We start from the raw sequence: 16,229 nt of genomic DNA on the forward strand, positions 1-16,229 counted from the left end.
TTTATGGGATTCTGTGCGTTTGTCTGGGGTTTTGCTGGCCTGTGCCCGTACGATTTCCCGTTTCCTTTTTTTTTTTTTTTTTTTTTTTTTTTTTTTTTTTTTTTTTTTTTTTTTTTTTTTGCACCCTGCCTGTCCTATCTCCCTGGCTTAAGGTTGGCTCCTCTGTGCCCGTGCGCGAGTGTGTATGTGGGCGACGGTGATCGTTTCCTGATACGTTTACCGTTCCTCGCCGACTTCTCTGCATAGACTGCCGGATCTGTAATTTGGTTTATGCCATGTTATAGTTGCTTCAAGCTGGTTCGCACCCTTCCTTGGTAATCACATCTGCGCACCTATGAGATTGAATAATGTTTTGAACTATTGTAAGTTGGCGGTTGTCGCCGTGTGTGTTAAATTTTAACTTGTATTTGAGTTTTGGTGTAGTTGTATTTTGTTAACTGGCCTACTGCTGCGATGACAGAAAAAATTTTTTTAATAATCATAAATTTAATCTTACTTGTGAAGCCATATTTGTGGAGACTTGTTATTTAAATTTCATTGTCTTCCCAGCTTGCCCTTTGCTACTGATTGTTGTTTTGACTAATCGCAGCTGTTTGCCTTAAAGAACTAAAGCTGATTTGAAAGATTGAGAATTAGTGTAACTGTTCACTCCAATAAAGCCACCCTGTTAAAAGAAAAATTTGGTGCTACCATTTTTTCCCCCTAGTTCCCCTACTACGGTTCACAAGCAATTTTGGAACACGGAACGAGCGTGAACGGGGGATACAATCTTTTATTTTTCGTCGAGACACTATTCTACTCCATGTCTATTGAGGTAATGGTGACACGCGCGAGATGACTGCTGTCTTTGATGCTTTCCTAGAAAAAAGAGAACCATCTGCCTCTAAACTTACTTGCATATGCTTTATAGGATGACAGAGAGCGGATGAAGTGACAGAGTGAAAATGGTTCAAATGGCTCTGAGCACTATGAGATTTAACGTCTGAGGTCATCAGTCCCCGAGAACTTAGAACTACTTAAACCTAACTAACCTAAGGATAGATGACTGGGTGTTGTGTGCTGTCCTTAGGTTAGTTAGGTTAAAGTAGTTCTAGGTTCTGGCGGACTGATGACCATAGATGTTAAGTCCCATAGTGCTCAGAGCCATTTGAACCATTTTGAACCTAAGGACATCACTCACATCCATGCCTGAGGCAGGATTCGAACCTACGACCGTAGCAGTCACGCGGTTCCGGACTGAAGCGCCTAGAACCGCACGGCCACCGTGTTCGGTGAACAGAGAGAGATAAGAGTTGTAACGATGTAGGATTTAATGGTAAACTGATAATGCACTCTAGAGAGAGAGAGAGAGACGTATCGCTGTAGCTCATTTGTCCATTTTTTCCATTGTTTTGTCGAGAGGCATCAGTTGTGTGACATAACCTGCGTTCGACTCGAATACAATAGCGTGTTCTATGTATGACTTAGAGCACTGTCTACTTGCGATCGTGAACAGCAAAACCTCTCGGTCATCAGAGGACTTCCATCCTCTTTCGACACATTCCTCTAGCTGGACGAAGATTTATGCTAGGCACTCATCCCCCTACGCATCTTGAGCATAAAATCGAGTCTTCAGTTTCATAGCCACGGTGATTCTAAGTTAGCGACAAGTATTTGTAAGGTTCTACAATCCCCACATATACATCTGCCTGACAGACGTCCTGTTCACGGAGTTAGTGGCAATTTAAGGAGATAGGACCTGGATAAACTGACTACACCAGAGGTTGTACAGAGTTTCAGGGAGAGCATAAGGGAACAATTGACAGGAATGGGGGAAAGAAATACAGTAGAAGAAGAATGGGTAGCTTTGAGGGATGAAGTAGTGAAGGCATCAGAGGATCAAGTAGGTAAAAAGATGAGGGCTAGTAGAAATCCTTGGGTAACAGAAGAAATATTGAATTTAATTGATGAAAGGAGAAAATATAAAAATGCAGTAAATGAAGCAGGCAAAAAGGAATACAAACGTCTCAAAAATGAGATCGACAGGAAGTGCAAAATGGCTAAGCAGGGATGGCTAGAGGACAAATATGAGGATGTAGAGGCTTATCTCACTAGGGGTAAGATCGATACTGCCTACAGGAAAATTAAAGAGACCTTTGGAGAAAAGAGAACCACTTGTATGAACATCAAGAGCTCAGATGGAAACCCAGTTCTAAGCAAAGAAGGGAAAGCAGAAAGGTGGAAGGAGTATATAGAGGGTCTATACAAGGGCGATGTACTTGAGGACAATGTTATGGAAATGGAAGAGGATGTAGATGAAGATGAAATGGGAGATACGATACTGCGTGAAGAGTTTGACAGAGCACTGAAAGACCTCAGTCGAAACAAGGCCCCGGGTGTAGACAACATTCCATTAGAACTACTGGCGGCCTTGGGAGAGCCAGTCCTGACAAAACTCTACCATCTGGTGAGCAAGATGTATGAGACAGGCGAAATTCCCTCAGACTTCAAGAAGAATTTAATAATTCCAATCCCAAAGAAAGCAGGTGTTGACAGATGTGCAAATTACCGAACTATCAGTTTAATAGGTCACAGCTGAAAAATACTAATGCGAATTCTTTTTACAGACGAATGGAAAAACTGGTAGAAGCCGACCTCGTGGAAGATCAGTTTGGATTCCGTAGAAATATTGGAACACGTGAGGCAATACTGACCTTACGACTTATCTTAGAAGAAAGGTTAAGGAAAGGCAAACCTACGTTTCTAGCATTTGTAGACTTAGAGAAAGCTTTTGACAATGTTCATTGGAATACTCTCTTTCAAATTCTGAAGATGGAAGGCGTAAAATACAGGGAGCGAAAGGCTATTTACAATTTGTACAGAGACCAGATGGCAGTTATAAGAGTCGAGGGGCATGAAAGGGAAGCAGTGGTTGGGAAGGGAGTGAGACAGGGGTGTAGCCTCTCCCCAATGTTATTCAATCTGTATATTGAGTAAGCAGTAAAGGAAACAAAATAAAAATTCGGAGTAGGCATTAAAATCCATGGAGAAGAAATAAAAACTTTGAGGTTCACCGATGACATTGTAATTCTGTCAGAGACGTCAAAGGACTTGGAAGAGCAGTTGAACGGAATGGACAGTGTCTTGAAAGGAGGATATAAGATGAACATCAACAAAATCAAAACAAGGATAATGGAATGTAGTCGAATTAAGTCGGGTGATGCTGAGGGAATTAGATTAGGAAATGAGACACTTAAAGCAGTAAAGGAGTTTTGCTATTTGGGGAGCAAAATAACTGATGATGGTCGAAGTAGAGAAGATATAAAATGTAGACTGGCAATGGCAAGGAAAGCGTTTCTGAAGAAGAGAAACTTGTTAACATCGAGTATAGATTTAAGTGTCAGGAAGTCGTTTCTGAAAGTATTTGTATGGAGTGTAGCCATGTATGGAAGTGAAACATGGACAATAAATAGTTTGGACAAGAAGAGAATAGAAGCTTTCGAAATGTGGTGCTACAGAAGAATGCTGAAGATTACATTTGTAGATCACATAACTAATGAGGAGGTATTGAATAGAATTGGGGAGAAGAGGAGTTTGTGGCACAATTTGACGAGAAGAAGGGACCGGTTGGTAGGTCTTGTTCTAAGGCACCAAGGGATCACAAATTTAGCATTGGAGGGCAGCGTGGAGGGTAAAAATCGTAGAGGGAGACCAAGAGATGAATACACTAAGCAGATTCAGAAGGATGTAGGTTGCAGTAGGTACTGGGAGATGAAGAAACTTGCACAGGATAGGGTAGCATGGAGAGCTGCATCAAACGAGTCTCAGGACTGAGGACCACAACAACAACAACATGCTTTTGTTTAGGCATAGGAGCTTTGCCTTAGGGCAGCGGCCAGATGTTGGAAAGCCGAGTGCGGGCGGCCAGCTGGGCCATTCTCCGGAATTTTGTTGTTGTTCCAAAGGGTTCCGGCTAGACTGCAAGAAAGACTTGTTGATGTTAAATAAAAGTCTACTCCATCGCAGAACGAGAAGCCTATTGGATGCGTTGGGGGCCTGCCTAGATTGTGTCAGGTCACCTTCGCAGGTGCGCCCTGCACATCGAGGAGAATGCACGTTCAACCTCCGCCTCCTCTGCAGTCTTTTAGGACGTCGATTTTCCCCAGTACATGGGCTACATTATAGCCCGTTCATTACGAGTGCTGGTTTTTTCACAATTTTGGAATGTAATTAGAACTGTGACACATTTCTTTTCAATCAGTTGTGGTAGCGTGTATTGGCTTCTATTACCTGGGCTGCAGGATGGTTTTTGAGCACGCATCTCTAGCGAATTCTGACGTCAAACAGCGATAGATACTGTATGCTTACAGATAGTATACTTTTCAAACTCTTCTCTGTCCAACACCAGCATCTCGTCAGTTGAATGTATTTCCCACTAAAAAGAATAAAGATAGTACCTGCCTTTTTCCTGCCAGCTTGTAAGTGTAGGGTAGAGTTTGAGTGTGTCTGGCGCTAGTTTCGAGTGGTATTGCGAAATTTTTTCCCATCAGAATAACACCAGTTGTATGGTATCATCAGTTTTTGAGTTGTTTTGCGATTTTATGTCATCCTTATGTAGCACTATGCATATGGTTCGATAATTAAGCCCAGTCTTTGTGATTAATTATGTAATTACGATCGATATTTGCGCCAGTTTCCTGACAAAAATAAATAAAGTACTCTGACCTAACCTTCCTCTCCCAAATCTGGATAGTTTCCATGTGTTAGGGGTGCATCTGGGTTTTCCATCCAGGAGCACCACAGTTCGAGTCCCAAAAAGGGTACCGTCATTTCTAATTTCCTGTCAATTCCAAGCGCCTCTGGTGGTTTAATTGTGTTATATGGGTACATTTGGGATTGCCACCCAGGAGGAGCAGGTTTCGAGTCGCAGAAAGGGAACCGCAAATTTTAATTTACCACCAATTCCCCGGGGGGGATGTCGGCACAGCCCTGGGACAAAGAAATTTCCACCAAAATTCGAAATTCCAGCCAATAAGTTAGGTTGGGTGAGGGGAGGGGGTGGGGTGAGGTAGGAGGGAGATGAGGGGACTAGGGCACATGTGAAGCTGAGAAAAACACGTGACGTCATCTGGGGCGTGGATGGCCGTGGGTGGGGGTGATTAATTATCAATTTAATTAAATTGCATATCAATTTGATATCAAAATTGTGCTGTGAACGGCAACTCCCTAGTCTTATTGGCACAGCCTTGCCAAGAGAAGGAGTCAGCTGATGGGACACATTCAGAGATTTCAAGGGATCATCAACTTAGTATTGGAGAGAAATGTGAGAGTGTGAGAGGTAAAAATTGTAGAATGAGATCAGGAGGTGAATGCAGTAACCAGATTCAGAAGCATGCAGATTGCAGTTGTTATTTGGAAATGAAGAGTCTTGTACAGGATGGAGAATCATGGGGAGCTGCATCAAACCAATCTTCAGACTGATGACAACAACAATAACAACAAAAATGGTTCAAATTGCTCTGAGCACTATGGGACTTATCTTCTGAGGTCATCAGTCCCCTAGAACTTAGAACTACTTAAACCTAACTAATCTAAGGACATCACACACATCCATTCGAATCTGCGACCTTAGCGATCGCGTGGTTCCAGACTAAAGCGCCTAGAACCTCTTGGACACTCCGGCCGGCACAGTAACAACAACAACAAGGCACACACACCACCTGTACAGAGCCGATGTTATTTGGTGCGTTGATTACATGCCCTTGCTACAAAAGAAGAAAGGAAAACTGGGTTCGACGTCCCGTCGAAGTCGAGGTCATTAGAGACATAGCACAAGCTCGAACTGTGTCAAGTATTGGGAGGAAATTGGCTGTACCCTTTCAATGGAACCATCCCGGCATTTTCCTGGAGCGGTTTACGGAAACCACGGAAAACATAAATCTGGAAGGCCGGACGCGGGTTTGAACGGTCGTCCTCCAGAATGCGAGTCCAGTGTGCCACCTCGCTCGATGCCCTTGCTGCAGAGAATCTGCTCATGATTGGTTATTTCATCTGAAACCTCTTTGACTATTAATCTTGCTATTAATCAAGCATTTAAAAATGTGACAGATGTGTGTTTCTTCGTTCTTTTACTAGCTTTGAAACTGCTTTGACAGTTGTAATAACTTATTTCAAGCTCAAATCTTGACGATTTTTTTATTTAATTTCAGTTATCTTTAACCAACTGGAATACGTCTTTTAAACGATGGTGCCAAATTTCCTTGTGGAGACCTTAGGAAAGTAAAAACAATTATTGTATTAAAACTTAGTCTTCTGGAGTCCAGTACTTACGCTTCCCTGCTCCTTCCAGTTGCTACCATGGTAAAGATCCTTCACCATATCAGTAACACCTGATCTGTCTGAAAATCGTGGCTTTGCAGCGTATAAAATTAGAATAGCTCTCTTTAATTACCCATATTGCAATAATAGGTTGATGCGTTGGTTGTGTGTCTCTTACACGAATTAAGGCGACGCATCTCTTCGGGACGTGTCACACTCTGTATCATGTAAGACGTCACACAAGTCGAAGACAGGCAACGCTGGTAATTGGACTGTTTTTAGTTTCATTTTTGCATGTACGAAAATGGGAAACCACATATCAACTCTTCAGTACATAGTTACTATATCTTCAGCACAAGTGATATTTTCAACCCCTAGTCAGAAATACTTCGGAAAACTTTGTTAAGGAAACTTATAGTAGTATAGTAGTTTAGTCTGACGCTCAGATGTACTTGGAAGTTGTCCATATAAAGATGGTAACTGGGGTGAGTACGTAGGATATGTCTTTTGTAGTTTTTTATTTATTTTTAGGGAAAAAACTGTGTACTTTACCATGGGGGCACTCTTAGTAATATGTCTCACCACACTGTATGCGACGAAAAAGAGAGTAACTTAATTGTTTCGTAGGACTTCAGCCTCAGATTGAACACTTTAACGGTTGTTTTTGCAGAAAATGTTGCTGATAATTTAAATTGTATGATAGTCATTGGAAGCTGCTTTTCATGAAGCCTTAAAGTAAATTTAAAAGTATTCAAATGGTTCAAATGGCTCTGAGCACTATGGGACTCAACATCTTAGGTCATAGTCCCCTAGAACTTAGAACTACTTAAACCTAACTAACCTAAGGACATCACACACACCCATGCCCGAGGTAGGATTCGAACCTGCGACCGTAGCAGTCCCGCGGTTCCGGACTGCAGCGCCAGAACCGCTAGACCACCGCGGCCGGCTTTAAAAGTATTATTATCAATTTTATACACAGGATGATTCAGCTAATCACTTTACATGAGATGTTTCGTGACTGATTGAAGATATCGTAGTTCCATTTTCACGCAAATGAACTGGGAAAAAGTCCTTATTAAATGATGTATATTGTGTTTTCGTAGCTACATTAATTACAAAGGTACTGCCATCAACTTTTCTTTTTCAAAGGGGAATATAGTAAAATAACCCGCTAGTCTCTTGTCTCTTACAAGGGGAATCCGCCATAGGTCGCTTTCTGATACATTCGAAACTTGGCGGGGTGAAAGATGGGTGAAAATAAAGGGACACCTGTTTTGATTTAGGTGGCAACACTAAATATGTACTTTACAAGAAAATGATGGTCGAAGTTTCGATGGCACTTCACCAGTCCGCTCGCACAGCATGTAACCAGCTGAACTGACAGCGCAGAGGCTACTTAAGGAGACGAGGTACTGGCGGAAGTAAAGCAGTGAGGAGGGTTTGTGAGTCTTGCTTGGGTAACTCATGCAGTAGAGCACTTCCCCACGAAAGGTAAATGTCCCAAGTTCGAGTACCGGTCCAGCACACAGTTTTAATCTGCTAGGAAGTTTCAAGTTCCAGTCTTACGTTGTTTTTTCCCTCTCACTCTCTCTGTCGTTGTCGCGGAAGTATATGACACGAATACTTGTGTGACATCGTTGAATACAATGGAATTACTGGCAAAAAAGTAAGCATTTTAAATATTATTAAAAATATCTTTTATCGTCACAACTGAGACTGATTAATGCTTTCCAGCCGGCCGCGGTGGTCTAGCGGTTCTAGGCGCTCATTCCGGAGCCGCGCGACAGCTACAGTCGCAGGTTCGAATCCTGCCTCGGGCATGGATGTGTGTGATGTCCTTAGGTTAGTTAGGTTTAAGTAGTTCTAGGGGACTGATGACCATAGATGTTAAGTCCCATAGTGCTCAGAGCCATTTTTTAATGCTTTCCAGTGGACTGATACCAACTGTTTTTTTTGTATCTAATAAGTTAGTGGCAAATCTGGGTCTCAATTCCAATAAGATGTAAACCAATCAATGGAATGGTAACAGAACGTGTACGCTACAGTTACAAAAAGTGGAGAGTTCACAGAAGAAGCCTATCATCACTTTTTGGACAGAAGTTTCCGACATGACGTAAAAATGGATCCGTTTCTCTACATTAACTCGTGGAATGGGCTAAGCGATCACGACGTTTTCATTAGAAGTGATTACGCCAAAGTGCATTCCTTTATATTAATCCTACGGCGTAAGTAGTGGGGCAACAAGGACGTCACCGCAAATCCAAGATGGCGGCCGTCACCCCCAGGAACGGCATCATCCGAAAGTACCATTATCCAAGATGGCTGCCATGACGCACGTACATGATGTCAGCTGATGACGCCATTGACGTCATTCAAGATGGCGTGAAGATAGGACAGTTGGACTACATCCACTAACCTAAGTCACATCGTCCTAGGAACTGGCCAGAAGTTTGAATTTTGGTTGGGAGATAGGTCAATTGGACTACCTATACTAACCTAAGAAAATGGTGGGAAAGAAAGGCACTTGGGCTACCTCCACTAACCTCTTCCTAGGAACTGGACATAAGTCTTTATTTAAACAATTATAATCAGTAACGTCATCAATTGTCTTCACCCTCCTCTTGGAAAATTTTGCTGTGCAGAGTTTTTATGGTGTCACCCCCACTAGAGGCTGCTCATTTAATTCGAATATAATTTCTATCAATTCGTTTAAATTTGTTTAAATTTCTATAAATTTCTTTAAATGTCGATAAATTTGTTTAAATTTATTTACATTTTTTTAAATTTGTTATCTACCTGTAGCATTAGTTTCGTGTTACCGCCACAAGAGGCTGAGATATCGATAGCTGTATTACATGTACTCATTCAGCTCTGAATATAAGTCTTTATTTAAACAATTATAAGCAGTACTACCACCAAATGTGGTCGCCATCCTCTTCGAATTTCGAATTTCTTGCTCTAATAGCTTACTTTTAATTCCAATATAATTTCTACAAATTTTTTTGTTGCAACCACAAGAGGCTGAGATATCGATAGATGTATTACATGCACCTGGAGAAAAGTCTTTATTTAAACAACTATATGCAGTACCACCATCAACTCTGTTCACAAAATTTTGCTTTAACAGCTGAGGCGGGGGGCTGGGGGTGGGGGGTGGGGGGAGGGTTAGTATGGTCTTTCCATTCAATTCGAATATAATTTATTTAAATTTATTATCTAACTCATTAGTTTCGTGTTACCACCACAAGCAGCTGAGATACTGATAGCTGTATTACATACACTCATTAATGCTTGAACATATGGAGAGGATGATCATGTTTTGCATCAGAGGCAAGTGACCGAGTTCGCCCTACTACAGTTCACTACACACACCTACTAATAAATCACCCTAACTGAAGCCAGTGGGAGATCCTCGTCCTAAAAGACTGCCTTCTCATCCATAAACAATCACAAACTTCGAAATCGAGCTACGATGCTAACAGTCTCATGGCACCTGCATCGCCGATATGCCTCACAGCGAAAGCCCTGTTTTTCCTCCAAATCGACGCAGATCTGTAATACTTGTATATAGTTTGGGGGCACACCACAGTACGGTAGAAAAAATCATTGTCCTTCTAGCAGTTCCAGCTTCCATCAAATGGTCAAAACACAGTCCTGTCGAGGTAACACAGCTTAGCCTGTTTCTACATGGGTTGCAGAAGGTGGTAGATATATTTTCCCCTGACTCCTACTCAGTTGCGATTTAAATTGGAACAATCAGATTCGTAAAGATGGAGAAATGGCAGCAGCTGCATGGGGGCTAACTAAAACGAGGTTGGAATTTTACTGTAGCAGATCGGCTTGGGAAAGGTGAGTCGTTTCGAGATATGAGAGTGGTAGAAATATGATTCATTAGTGGCTGTAATAAAGGACTTCTCCATAGGATCCCACGCAGGAATGTGCTTGAATTCGAGGACTTGATTCAAAATCGTATTCTGAATTTCTAGCAGATAGCGTGGCACTATTGATCTGGAAAGCTAGTGTACATTTCTTATGACCTCAATCAGCACATTATCCACTGTTTGTGATCCTGGGCCTATAGCCCAGTCGATACATCATGGAACCTCTGACATGGCATAGAGAGAGAATGCTTTACAAATACTGGATAAATATCTAGCTGCCGTGGCTTGATGGGGTTGAAAACACGGGCTTCATAACACATCTATTAGCAGAATAATTTTCTAAATTGGTAGCATCTGGTTTATAAAGTATGTGTTTGTGTTCTGAGATGTGTAAAGGAGATGACTATGTCCAGTGGTAACGAAGATTTGGATTTGACGTGAAATACTGTGATAGCAAAGGGATGAGCATGTCAAGTGATAAGAATGGTACAGGTATTTCTATTTACAGAGCCGTAAGCAAGGTGTATTTCAGATACTTCACTCATTGTCGAAAATCATTCAATTGTAAGTATAGTGATCAAATATATATGTGTTCGATTTGGTAGGATTATTATGTATGTGCGTGGCCTGTGGTGGAAATGATTCAAGTTTCCCACTAACAAGGGGAGGCCATCCGAATGGAGAGGGCTGTTGCAATGCAGGAATGTATTTGACTTACACAGTCGTCTGACGACCGAATAGCGAACTAATACTTAGTATGTGTTGGACAGCTTTCGTGATCAGGTGGGAATTTGACAAGATTGAATATGAATGTATGTTTGCGTTGGGTCATTATTCCGTCATCATGCAAATTTTTCGGTCGAGTGCTTCTTCGCATTTGAATTCTTTATTTAGTTGAGAGGAGGTCGATTGTGGCATGTGCATCTAGCAGGTGGAAGACACGTTTTCCGGTTGTCTAGATATGAGAAAGACGTTATTTGACTTTGTAAATTATAGGGCGTGATTTGGAATCTGTTAAATCATGGAAATCTGTATTCGTGAGTGGAAATATCGGTTTATACGTAAATGTGTTTGCAGAAGTGGTAAGTTTCTAAGTCGAACGTGAAAAACTATATAGATTTTTGCTCATAAAACTGGACTTTGTCTATTTTAGTGAAAAAAAGGACATTTATTGTGATAGGAAATGTTTTGCTTTATTGTAGGAGCGAAGTTGATATTAAATAAATAATAATCGAATGCTGGATGGTGGCTTTCGTCCGGCCCTGCTCGAGCGTACAACGTGACGTAAAAACAAAGTCTGTGAACGCGAGCCGTTGTGGGGCTGTGCTAGCGATGGTTAGTAGCCATTAGGGACGATCAGGATGCATTTGGAGGGAAAGCGGGGCTTTCGCTGTGAGGCATTTCCACGAGGCAGGTGCCGAGAGACTGATAGCGTAGTAGCTCGATCTCGTAGTTTGTTATTGTACATGGATGAGAAGGCAGTCTTTTCGGATGAGTATCTCCCATTGGCTACAGTTAGGGTGATTTATTAGTAGGCATGTGTAGTGAACTAGGTTACTTGCCTCTTGTGCAAAGCATGACCATACTCTCCATATGTTCAAGCATTAATGAGTGTATGTAATACAGCTATCGATATCTCAACCGCTTGTGGCGGTAACACAAAACTAATGATGTATATAATAAATTTAAATAAATTATATTCGAATTGAATCGAAAGACCATATTAACCCACCCCCACCCCCACCCCCTCAGCTGTTAGAGCAAAATTTCGTGAACAGAGTTGATCGTGGTACTGCATATAATTCTTTAAATAAAGACTTATGTCCAGTACATGTAATACAGCTATCGATATATCAGCCTCTTGTGGATGTAACAGAAAAATGTATAGAAATTATACTGGAATTGAATGTAAACTATTAGAGAAAGAAATTGAAATTCGAAGAGGATGGCGACCACACTTGATGGTGGTACTGCTTATAATTGTTTAAATAAAGACTTATGTCCAGTTCCTAGGAAGAGGTTAGTGAAGGTAGCCCAAATGCCCTTTCTTTTCCATCATTTTCTTAGGTTAGTGAAGGTAGCCCAATTGACCTATGTCCCCACCAAAGTTCAAACTTCCGGATAGTTCCCAGGGCGATGTGACTTAGGTTAGTGGAGGCAGTCCAACTGCGCTATCGTCACGCCATCTTGAATGACGTGAATGACGTCATCAGCTGACGTCATGTGACGTCACATACTTGCGCCACGGCAGCCATCTTGGATAGCGGTACTTCGGGGTGAAGGCCGCCATCTTGGATTTGGCTTGACGTCCTTGTTGCCCTACTACTGACGTATTTTTTTAGTGACAGGTAAGGAATGACATTCACCGATTACAGAAGTGCCGTATTTTCATTGCACAACAAAGAGAAATCACAAGTAGAAGTGGTGCAATTAAAATACACAACTTGACTCAAAATAAACTGCAGGCTCCAGCTTTAGAAAAAATGTTTGACATGCTTTGTTCGCCGCGAAATTATTGCCAGACCGCGGATTATTCAGTACCGTTAACGAGGTTGCTTTTCCTAATGATATTCACACTAAGAAATCTGACTGTGGCGTATGTGCTTTTGAATATTGCTTGTGCCCCTCTGATTCTTCATGCTTTCAATGTCTGATAATAGATACCATCGGAGGAACGTACTCGCTCTCATGAAACATGAAAGTGCAAATCAACAAGTTGTTAATTTTCAATTATATAATATTATACAAGATTTGTGATGACAAAATCATTTTAATTCGATATGAAATGGTCAATTCTTTTGTGGATATTTCCATTGTATTTCACGATGTCAAGAAAAAATGTTGGTGTCTCATACTTCCGCAACAGCAAAAGCGAGAAAAAGAACATAAGACTGAATTTGAAGACGGGCTGCAAAAATTAAAAGCTGTGCTCCTAACCATAGCGCTACCAGCTCACCTTAGATCAGTGGTTCCCAAGTTTTCTTAGACCTTTAGCTAATGTCTGACTGCTGAATGCACTAAGAAATTAGTTACTACCGCCACCCTCGCCCGCTCCCTGTCATCTGTTGCCCCCTCCACTTCCCCACATTATCACCAGCTTCAGCACCTAACTAAACTGTACAACGAAAGCCCTTATGTAGTTACAGCTGTGTTGTGCTGTCAATAAATTCATTTACCTCTTTTGAAGCGAGTAATGAAGCAATTTCTTCACTACTACCAGTACTATCTACAACTTGGAGAAGACATTTTCCTCAGATATTTAGCATTTGTTATGCATATGACTCTCTTTTATCATCAGTGATGTATGGTAAAAAGCACCATATACGTGTGTAGCTGGTGGACTATGTGAAGAGCCGTAACCTCCACCACATTAATGCTACTAACTGAGGAGAAGTAATTATTGATAAATTATACACTGAAGCGCCAAAGAGACTGGTATAGGAATGCGTATTCAAATAAAGAAATACCTATGCAGGCAGAATACGGCGCTGCGGTCGACAAAGCCTATAGAAGACAACAAGTGTCTGGAGCAGTTGTTAGATCGGTTACTGCTGCTATAGTGGCAGCTCATCAAGATTTCAGTGAGTGTGAACGTAGCGTTATAGTCGGCGCACGATCAATGGGACACAGCATCCCCGAGGTAGCGATGGAGTGGGGATTTTCCCGTCTGAACGTTTCGCGAGAGTACAGTGAATATCAAGAATCCGGTAAAACATAAAATCTCCGACATCGCTGCGGCCGGGAAAAGATCATGCAAGAAAGGACCAACGACAACTGAAGAGAATTTCAGTGCTTGGCTATCAATAAGTTTCAGCGTGCGAACTGTTCAACGAAACATAATCGATATGGGCTTTCGGAGCCGAAGGCCCACCCGTGTACTCTTGGTGACTGTACAGCACAAAGCCTTACGCCTCGCCTGGGCGCTCAACACCGACATTGGACTGTTGATGTCTGGAAACATGTTCCCTGGTCGGACGAGTCTCGTTTCAAATTTTATCGAGCGGATGGACGTGTACGGGTATGGAGGCAACCTCATGAATCCATGAACCTTGTATGTCAGCAGGGGACTGTTCAAAATAGTGGTGGTTCTGTAATGATGTGGTGCGTGTACAGTTGGAGTGGTATGAAACCCCTGATACGTCTAGATATGACTCTGACAGGTGACACGTACATAAGCGTCCTGTCTGTTCACTTGCATCCATCCATGTCCATTGTGCATTCCGGAGGACTTGGAAAATTCCAGCACGACAATACGACATCCCACACGTCCAGAATTGCTACAGAATGGCTCCAGGAACACTTATGAGTTGTAACTTATCCGCTGACCACCAAACTTCCAAGAAATGAATATTATTGAGCATATCTGGGATGCCTTGCAATGTGCTGTTCAGAAAAGATCTCCACCCCCTCGTACTCTGAAGCGTTTATGGACAGCCCTGCAGGATTCGTGGCGTCAATTCGCTCCAGCACTTCTTCAGACATTACTCGAGACCATGCCACTTCGTGTTGCGGCAATTCTGGTTGCTCGCGGGAGCCCTACTCAATATTAGGCAGATGTACCAGTTTCTTTGGCTCTTCAGTGTAGTTTCTTTTCGTTTGTGTTAGATGTTTATTTTTTTAAGCTAATCAGCACTCGACACCCGTGAACGGCACAGGCATGATGGAAGCCACTTTCCCACTGTGCCCCTTGTACATCGGTATCGAGTCACAGCAACATCTTGTTGTCTCCTTATCCGACGTGACGTATTGTATATAAAAACTAGTAAAAATACTTTTGTACTTTGGTTCAGCCGCCCCTACAAATGTCATTTTATGCAATGTGAAATATTATTTGTGGCCTTCGAAAACCACACGTGAGATTTCGATACTCTCTCGCTCGTTGCGCACGAATTCCTAGTGCCACAGAGATAACGAAGAGGATTTTTTATAGGAAATTTAATTTACCTTTGTTTCTATCTGCGTACGTTTACGCTGGAGGCTACGGTTTTTGAGTTATTCAAGAAAAACGTACAAAAGTGACGTTAGACGCACGTTTACTCCCACGCTCATGACTCACCAGTTAGGATTTCTAGGGTTTGACTTTTTGCAACAACATCATAACATAAAGAACAGATACCATATATATATATAGTTTGACCATCTTCTGTGCGGATGCAGAAAGAGTGCCCGAACTCTACGGGAATTGGCAAAAGGCCGCGAGTAACGAGTATAATGGGTAGGGGCACTATGAATATAGTACGGGACAATAAGTTGAGACTGTGGGTCTCACGGGAGGCGAGCCAGAGGTAAATCCCTGCAGTCGCACTATCCTCTGTGTCCTCGGTGGCTCAGACGGACAGAGCGTCTGCCATGTAAGTAGGAGATCACGGGTTCGACACCCGGTCGTGGCACACATTTTTAACTGTCCCCGTTGACTTATATCAACCCCTGTGTGCAGCTAGGGGTATTCATTTCATTGTAATTTCATTCTAACGAGCTGCATGGTCACCGATGGTATCTGTTCTTTCGGACATCAGAAAGTTGGTTGAAGCCAGACGACAATGACAACAAAATCCTAAGTTCAGACTGGAATGTATATCGTAAGGGTAGCTTAGTCACAATTGGTGGTAGCGTGTTTATTTCAGTAAAAAATTCGGTAAAATCTAGCGAGGTTATCACGGATTCCGAATGTGAATTAATTGGGTGAAATTGACTATCAAAGAACAGTCAAAAATGGTGATCGGATGCTTCTATAGACCACCTGGGTCAGGATCTGTAGTTGTAGAGCGCTTCAGACAGAGCTTGCAGAATATCATTAGTAATTTTCTTGATCATAGGGGGTGACTTCAATTTGCCAGGTATTGATTGGGAGTGATATGCCATCAAAACTGTTGCCAGAGACAGGGATTCATGTGGCATTGTTCCTGATGTCTTGTCCGAAAATTACCTTGAGCAGACAGTTAGAGAACCAATTTATGAGGGAAACATCTTAGACTTCCTGACAACAAACAGACCTGAACTTATTGAATCAGTTAACATACAGAATGGTATCAGTGATCATAAGGCTGT

The 16,229-nt window shown here is 42.0% G+C and overlaps 1 protein-coding gene across 1 annotated transcript in view; it reads left to right on the top strand.

Moving 5' to 3' along the window:
• Window positions 1–16,229, top strand: part of LOC126162316 (uncharacterized) — a 716,875-nt gene that overhangs the window by 684,601 nt on the left and 16,045 nt on the right. The window lies entirely within an intron of this gene.

This window comes from Schistocerca cancellata, chromosome 2, assembly GCF_023864275.1.
Source record: "Schistocerca cancellata isolate TAMUIC-IGC-003103 chromosome 2, iqSchCanc2.1, whole genome shotgun sequence".
NCBI classification, from domain to species: Eukaryota; Metazoa; Arthropoda; class Insecta; order Orthoptera; family Acrididae; genus Schistocerca; species Schistocerca cancellata.